The following is a 6,116-nucleotide window of genomic DNA, read 5'->3' on the forward strand; positions in this document are numbered from 1 at the left end:
ATGCATATTGAGACAACTGTTTTGCCATTCCTAAATGCTGTTTCAGTTTTTGATTTCTTAAGGGAATCCTCCAAGACAAAACACCCACCTGGAATTTAATGCCAAAAAATGTCTCTTTTGGCACCATAACTGGCATTTGTGCATGAAACCTTAGTCAGTTAATACTCTCTTCATGTTAAAGCAACAGGAATGCCACTAAATGAATTGGGATCATGTTTCTCTTTGTTATCATTTATATTGTAGGAAAACTGGCAGTCAATATCAGAGATGAGGTTATCTGGAGATTTCCAGTTTACAAAAACTGCTTTAGAATAATAAAATAACTATTACTGATCATATAGATAGGAAGTTTATATCAACTTTTTAGTCTTTCCCTAGAGTTGCCAATAATGAAGTCAACTAAACACTTGCCACAAACTGAGGACAAAGATAACAGAAAAACAACCAGTTAACAATTAGCTTCAAATTTAAAATGTTAAACGTACTCTTAACTTTAACTATGAGGATATTATAGGCTCTGCATATAAATAGACATCTTATTAGCAGTGCTAATTTCTCTGGTTCATGATACTGTGACATTCCCAGAGTAATTCTGTAGGTTAAAAAATATAATAACTATATATTTACATGTATCCCCTGCCTTGTGGAATATTCTCCCCTCAGAGATTAGAATACCCCAACCCTGTTGGCTTTTTGTAAAGCTTTAAAAACGTGGCTCTGTATTGGGACCTTAGACTTGGAACATGTAAAAGGCCCAGTTACTTGGCTTTACTATTAGTTGATTGATTATCACAGCTGCTTTTTTTATTTGTTTTGTGGATGGTTTATTTTAATGTTTTCATAGTTTTATATTTTTAGAACTGTAAGCCACCCAGAGTCACTTGGTTGAGTTGGGCGGCCATAGAAATTGAATAAACAAATAAATAAAATTTAATTAAACAAATACAACACAAACACAGAGCACTGGATAAAAGGCAATGAATTGATAAATTTGTTCTTCCTTCTCAGTCAGCTTCAGAGAAACCCAGCTTTATTCCATGTCAGCTCTCAGTCTGTCTGGACTTTATAATGACATATTGCTTGTTTTAATTTTGGAAACCATATGCCCCAGATACAGAAATCTGTACCATTCTTAGACAGTAGAAACAGTGTTGTAATACAGTATCTTCAAAAGGCTACTTCAGATATTATACAGTTCAATGTACACTGCTAATTTTAGATAGGCTGAGTAAAATAAGTAACGATTTCTCTTTCAACAATACTGTGGCATAACATCTCTATGGGGGATTTTTTTCTGAGTAAATAGGCTTCAAAGTAATAAGGAATATCCAGACTGTTCCAAATAGTGTAATTTGGAAATATCTGGCCTATATAATTAACAGCTGAATGACAAATAAGATGAACCTGGGTCTAATCAAAACAGAGCTTTTCCAGACCTTGACATTGAAATTCAAGTCCCAGAATCTCCCAGTCAGCATGGACATTGGTGAGAATTCAGAAATTTGAAATCTAATGTCTATATTACAAAAGGCTACCATTACCATATAGCAACAGATAAGCATTTTGACCAGCTTATTTCTCCAAAATACAAGCAAAATATCACGCTACTAAAATAGCATAAAATTCTAAATTAATGTACTCTTTAATGGGCCAACTATAGTCATTGAAATAATCTGCAAATTTATTTGCAAGCTATCAAAACACTGGCCTTTTTTATAGATAGGAAGCAGAAGTTAAAAGAAATTAGACAGATTTAATAATAACAAGCCAGAGATATGACTGAAAGAGAGAAAAGAATATTCCCTTTCTGCTTACCTATTACTTGACATATGGTAGTGAAATTACCTTAACTGGCAAACCATCTATGATAATCAGAGAAAATTACATGAAACTATGTCAAATGTATATTTACCATCACTGTTAACCTCATGAGGAGATACAACATTTTCCTACTGTTTGCACACACCTCAAATTAGTCATTATAAGAGCAGTGATTTCTTGAATTGTATATTTAAAAAAATTAAACTTGACAAAAACGGGAAAGGCAAAAAATGAAGTCTAAAATCCGTGAAGCTATTTTTCTCACAGCAATTTTTAATGGCCTCTCTTCTCAGGAAACAAATGAGGAAATTAAGTAAAGGCTTGATCACTTGTTAATTCTTCATCACTGTGCTATCACAACCCAATTTCCCTGTCTAGCTATCAACTATATTTGGTCAATTATGTAGTTACATTTCATACACACAAATTACTAAGCAATACAGAAATGGAAAGTTTCAGTATTGCTGAATATGTTACTAATATACCAGAAGTGTCTATTATATAAACCAGTTGTTACTATATGTAAAGCTGAAGGCTTCCCTGAAAATCACAGCAGGACAAATAACAATAGCATTTTTAAGAGCCAATTACTAAGAATATCTTGTCTGATCCTATTCATATTATACATCAAGCCATGGTTTCTACTGCTTAGTGTACCATTAAAGATTCACAGCAATCAAATTACTATATTTATAATTACATTACTTAAAATTGATGTAGTAAGTGCTGTAGACCAGCAAATGTAAGAGTCATACCAAAATGAAATCAAGTACTTCTACTGGAAGTTTTAAATGAAGTCTATGTAAATCATAGCCAGAGTAGAGCAAGGCTTAAGGAGGCTGTAACTATAGACTCAGCATGCTTGGAAATTAACCAGCAAGGAAGGCTGCTTCTCACCGCTTGTTAATTATTGAACTTCCCCAAAGTAGGAAGAAAAATCAGAGAAGAAATGTACAAAGCTTTTCTCCATAGTTAAAGAGGTTTTATTCTTCTACTTCAGAAGAGAAGACCAATGGTTTCAAATTCCCAAATACTCCTTTGGATCTGTACAGTTTGTCCTAAGTAACAAATTATGTGTAGAAAGTTAGCACCTACCCCTCTCTCAGAAGAATGAAATACTTTAGGAAATACTAAAAAAGGGGAGAGAAGGTATAAATACCCCCCACTCTCAATTCCATGTGGTCAGCTGCACCAGAACCACAAAAAAGTGCTTCTGTTAGTCAATAAATCATCACAGATGAACACTATACAGAAGCCTGATGATGGCAGATGAGATTCTGCTGAAACGTTGCTACAACTTTAAAAGCATAACTACAATGATGTGGGAAAATACCCGAACAAAGCTGAATGCCATATATTATATATACATACATACACATACATACACACACACACACACACACATATATAGTTTATATAGACAAATTCCTCTTCACTCAGAGCGCAGGCACCTGCTGTAGATCATTTCTTACACAACCACAATAAACCTTCTTTGGCAATCTTTGCACACGATAATAGCATCATTATAGGTGATTATTGTAAGTACATTTGCCCTTCCTACTTTGTTTTACTGCCATTTTTGCTAAATGAGATCTGATTTCTCCGCAGATTAGATCTTTTTTTCAATTCAATACAAATGTATTATTTGTATTAATAATGCAAAAAATGGCAGCATTCTAGACCAGGCCAGGGAATTTTAATCAAAAGATTTCAGATTCTATTCTCCCTATTTTTAGCATAAATATTAACTATATCATGAAAACTCTTTGGTATGATACCAGCCGCATTATTATCAAGCCTGACAAGCTAAATAATAACATGAAACTATAGTTCACGTCCTGCTATACTGCATCTTGTATATGGACTCATGGATTTAATTTATAACACTTTACCTGGTAAAATATCCAGGAAACACTGATCTTTTTTATATGCAACTACTGTTATTATCAGATCAGTATGAAGTAGTTTCTTTGAAGGTGGTGAAATTCTGCTGTGCTGTATATAAAATTAGTCAAACTTTAATTGACCAGTTAATCCACAACCAACTGCAATATATTATGTCTTTTATTTTTATTTTTTATTATCCTTTAATGCTTTTATTTGCTGGTCTGTACTGACCATAATAAAGATTGATTGAAAGATCATGAAATGAAAATGCAACATTGACATGTCAACATTGCTGTATTGCTGCATTTTCCTAATATGCTACTCCCCACAAAAAATATAAGCCACGAGACTACACTGATCAGTCAACAGAGGTCCTCAAAGCACGAACACCAGTTATAACATTTTTGCTCACATTTTCAATGCTAATACTTTAGCCCCCAAACTCAATAGCCTACCATTAGTTCCGGGGAGGGAAAATACTGTATGACCTGAACTACCTTGGTGAAGGAGCACAGAACAAGGCCAAAGAAAAATGGGGTATATATAAAAGGAAGGCCAACAAGTGGTTTTGTTGCTTTTGTTGCTTCTCTTTACTCCCAAACATTTCTATTCCTCAGCATTTCTAGCCCCTTAAAAGAGTGCTTTTATCCTCTAAAAATGGGGATGGGGGGGGGTCACTGCTAATGGGATAGGGAGGGGGTGAGAAAAGCTCCTTTCCTTTCAGAAGGGATAAATAACAGCTGTCTGCAACAATACAGACTGGAAGAAAAATAGCACTAACATGACACTAAAGGTCGCCCGTCTGCAAGCAATAGGCACAGAGGCGCCTCCTGATCCATTCAACAACTGAGACGCAACCTGCAAGACTGTCACCTTGGATCCTGTATCCTCTTAAGTCTTAAACAAGGCAAGCAAAGGAGACCCGACAGCAAACGGTGATTATTAGCACGGAGGATCAGCCACCTCTCCAAAGCGGGGAAGAAGCACCGCCAACCTTTAAAAAAAAAAAAATCGAGAAAAATGAGGGGAAGGGAAGGGGGAGGAAGCAGGTGTGGCAACCTGCTCTGTATCTATATGGCCAAGGGAAGGAGGAGGAAAGGAAAACACTTTTGTGCAAAGGGGGAAAAAAAAATCAGCCTTGCCTCAACCACACCATCCGATAGAATGAATTATCCCAGGCACCGAGGTCCTCTCTTTGCTCAAAGGAGGAGAAAGACCAAAAGCAGCAGGTGACGAAAGGGTCGGGCGAGCGAGGAGAGAAGCCGCCACAGCGCCTCGCCTCCAGCGGTCCCGCCAAAAAAACCAAGGGGCGAGACGACTTTGCCAAAGTGTCCCGCAAAAAGCCAAAAAGGGACAAAGCGGGTCGTCTGCCCGCTTCTCCGAGAAAAGCGAGGTAAACGGAGAAGGAAAGAAAGAAAGGAACGAAGGAAGAAAAGAAGGAAGAAGACAACGCCGCTCCCCACCCGGCAGGCAAATGCAGGCAGGCATGCACGCGGGCGAGCGAAAGGAGTAAACCTACCTATTCCAGGGCTTTTCCAACGGGAGAGGCGCTCGCTCGTCAACGCGGGCGAGGAAAAGGAAACTGCTGGGTTTTCCATTGCGACCGACCGACTCAGCACGCCAGCAGACCGCACTACCGGAGGGGTGGGGGGAGCAGCGGCAGCGGCGGCACGAGAACCGGGAGGGAGGGAAGAAGGGAGGAGTCAGCAGCTCCCTCCCCACAGGCGCCAAGCAACACCGGGGTAGACCGCGGGGCCCTCACACGGCGCGAGCTCCGGCGGCGGCGGGAAAGGCTCCTCCTCCTCCTCCTCTTCTTGCCGGAGCTCTTGGATGCTGCTTGGTCCTTTTCGGAAAACAGGGCGGACGTGTGTGTGGGTGGGGGGAGCAAAAGCTTCTTACCAGCTTTCCTGGCGTCGCCGCGGCGAGGCGGACTCCCCACCTATCCCCCCCTCCCTTCCCCCCCTTTCCTCGTCCATCTTGCGTTCTCTTTCTCTCGCTAAGCGGGGGCCGGGGGTTGGCCTCCCCGCCGAAGTAGCGGGGAGGCCGGACATGGAGCAACGCGGGAGCGGCGCTTTGAGGGTCCGAGCTCAGGCAAGCTGCCTCCGCGGCGGAAAGCCAGCCGGGAGCGGCGTTCCCTTCCCTCTTCCGACTGCGGCGCGAGGCAGCCCCGGGCCGAGCAGGGAAACGTCTGCCAACCGCCTCGGCCGCCCGGGAGTGTAGGGGCGGAAAACCCCCAACAAAACAGCCTCGCCGGAACTAAGGGAGCGTCTGCAAACTACCCACCGTCAGCGGGAGCGACCAATGCCGAAAACCTTGCAAAAGACGAGCTGGGAGGTGGGGCGGGAGTTGGTGGTGGTAGCGAACGACTCTATTAAGCGTAACGCGAGAATGAGTCTTTCTCCGGCCTA

At 41.0% G+C, this 6,116-nt stretch overlaps 1 protein-coding gene across 5 annotated transcripts in view; it reads right to left on the reverse strand.

The window, feature by feature from the left end:
- Nucleotides 1–5,343, reverse strand: part of MGAT5 (alpha-1,6-mannosylglycoprotein 6-beta-N-acetylglucosaminyltransferase) — a 137,159-nt gene extending 131,816 nt beyond the window's left edge. For 4 of the 5 annotated variants that reach the window (XM_026714638.2, XM_026714636.2, XM_087920333.1 and 1 more), the window contains exon 1: nucleotides 5,228–5,343. The gene's annotated coding sequence lies outside the window, so the exon portion shown is untranslated. Of the gene's footprint in view, nucleotides 1–4,581; nucleotides 4,703–5,227 lie in introns of those variants that run through there. The other variant, XM_026714637.2, reaches the window with a different exon arrangement.
- Nucleotides 5,344–6,116: the final 773 nt, after the last annotated feature.

The sequence above is a fragment of the Pseudonaja textilis genome, chromosome 1 (genome assembly GCF_049901715.1).
Source record: "Pseudonaja textilis isolate UNSWEBS1 chromosome 1, rPseTex1.2, whole genome shotgun sequence".
Lineage (NCBI taxonomy): Eukaryota > Metazoa > Chordata > Lepidosauria > Squamata > Elapidae > Pseudonaja > Pseudonaja textilis.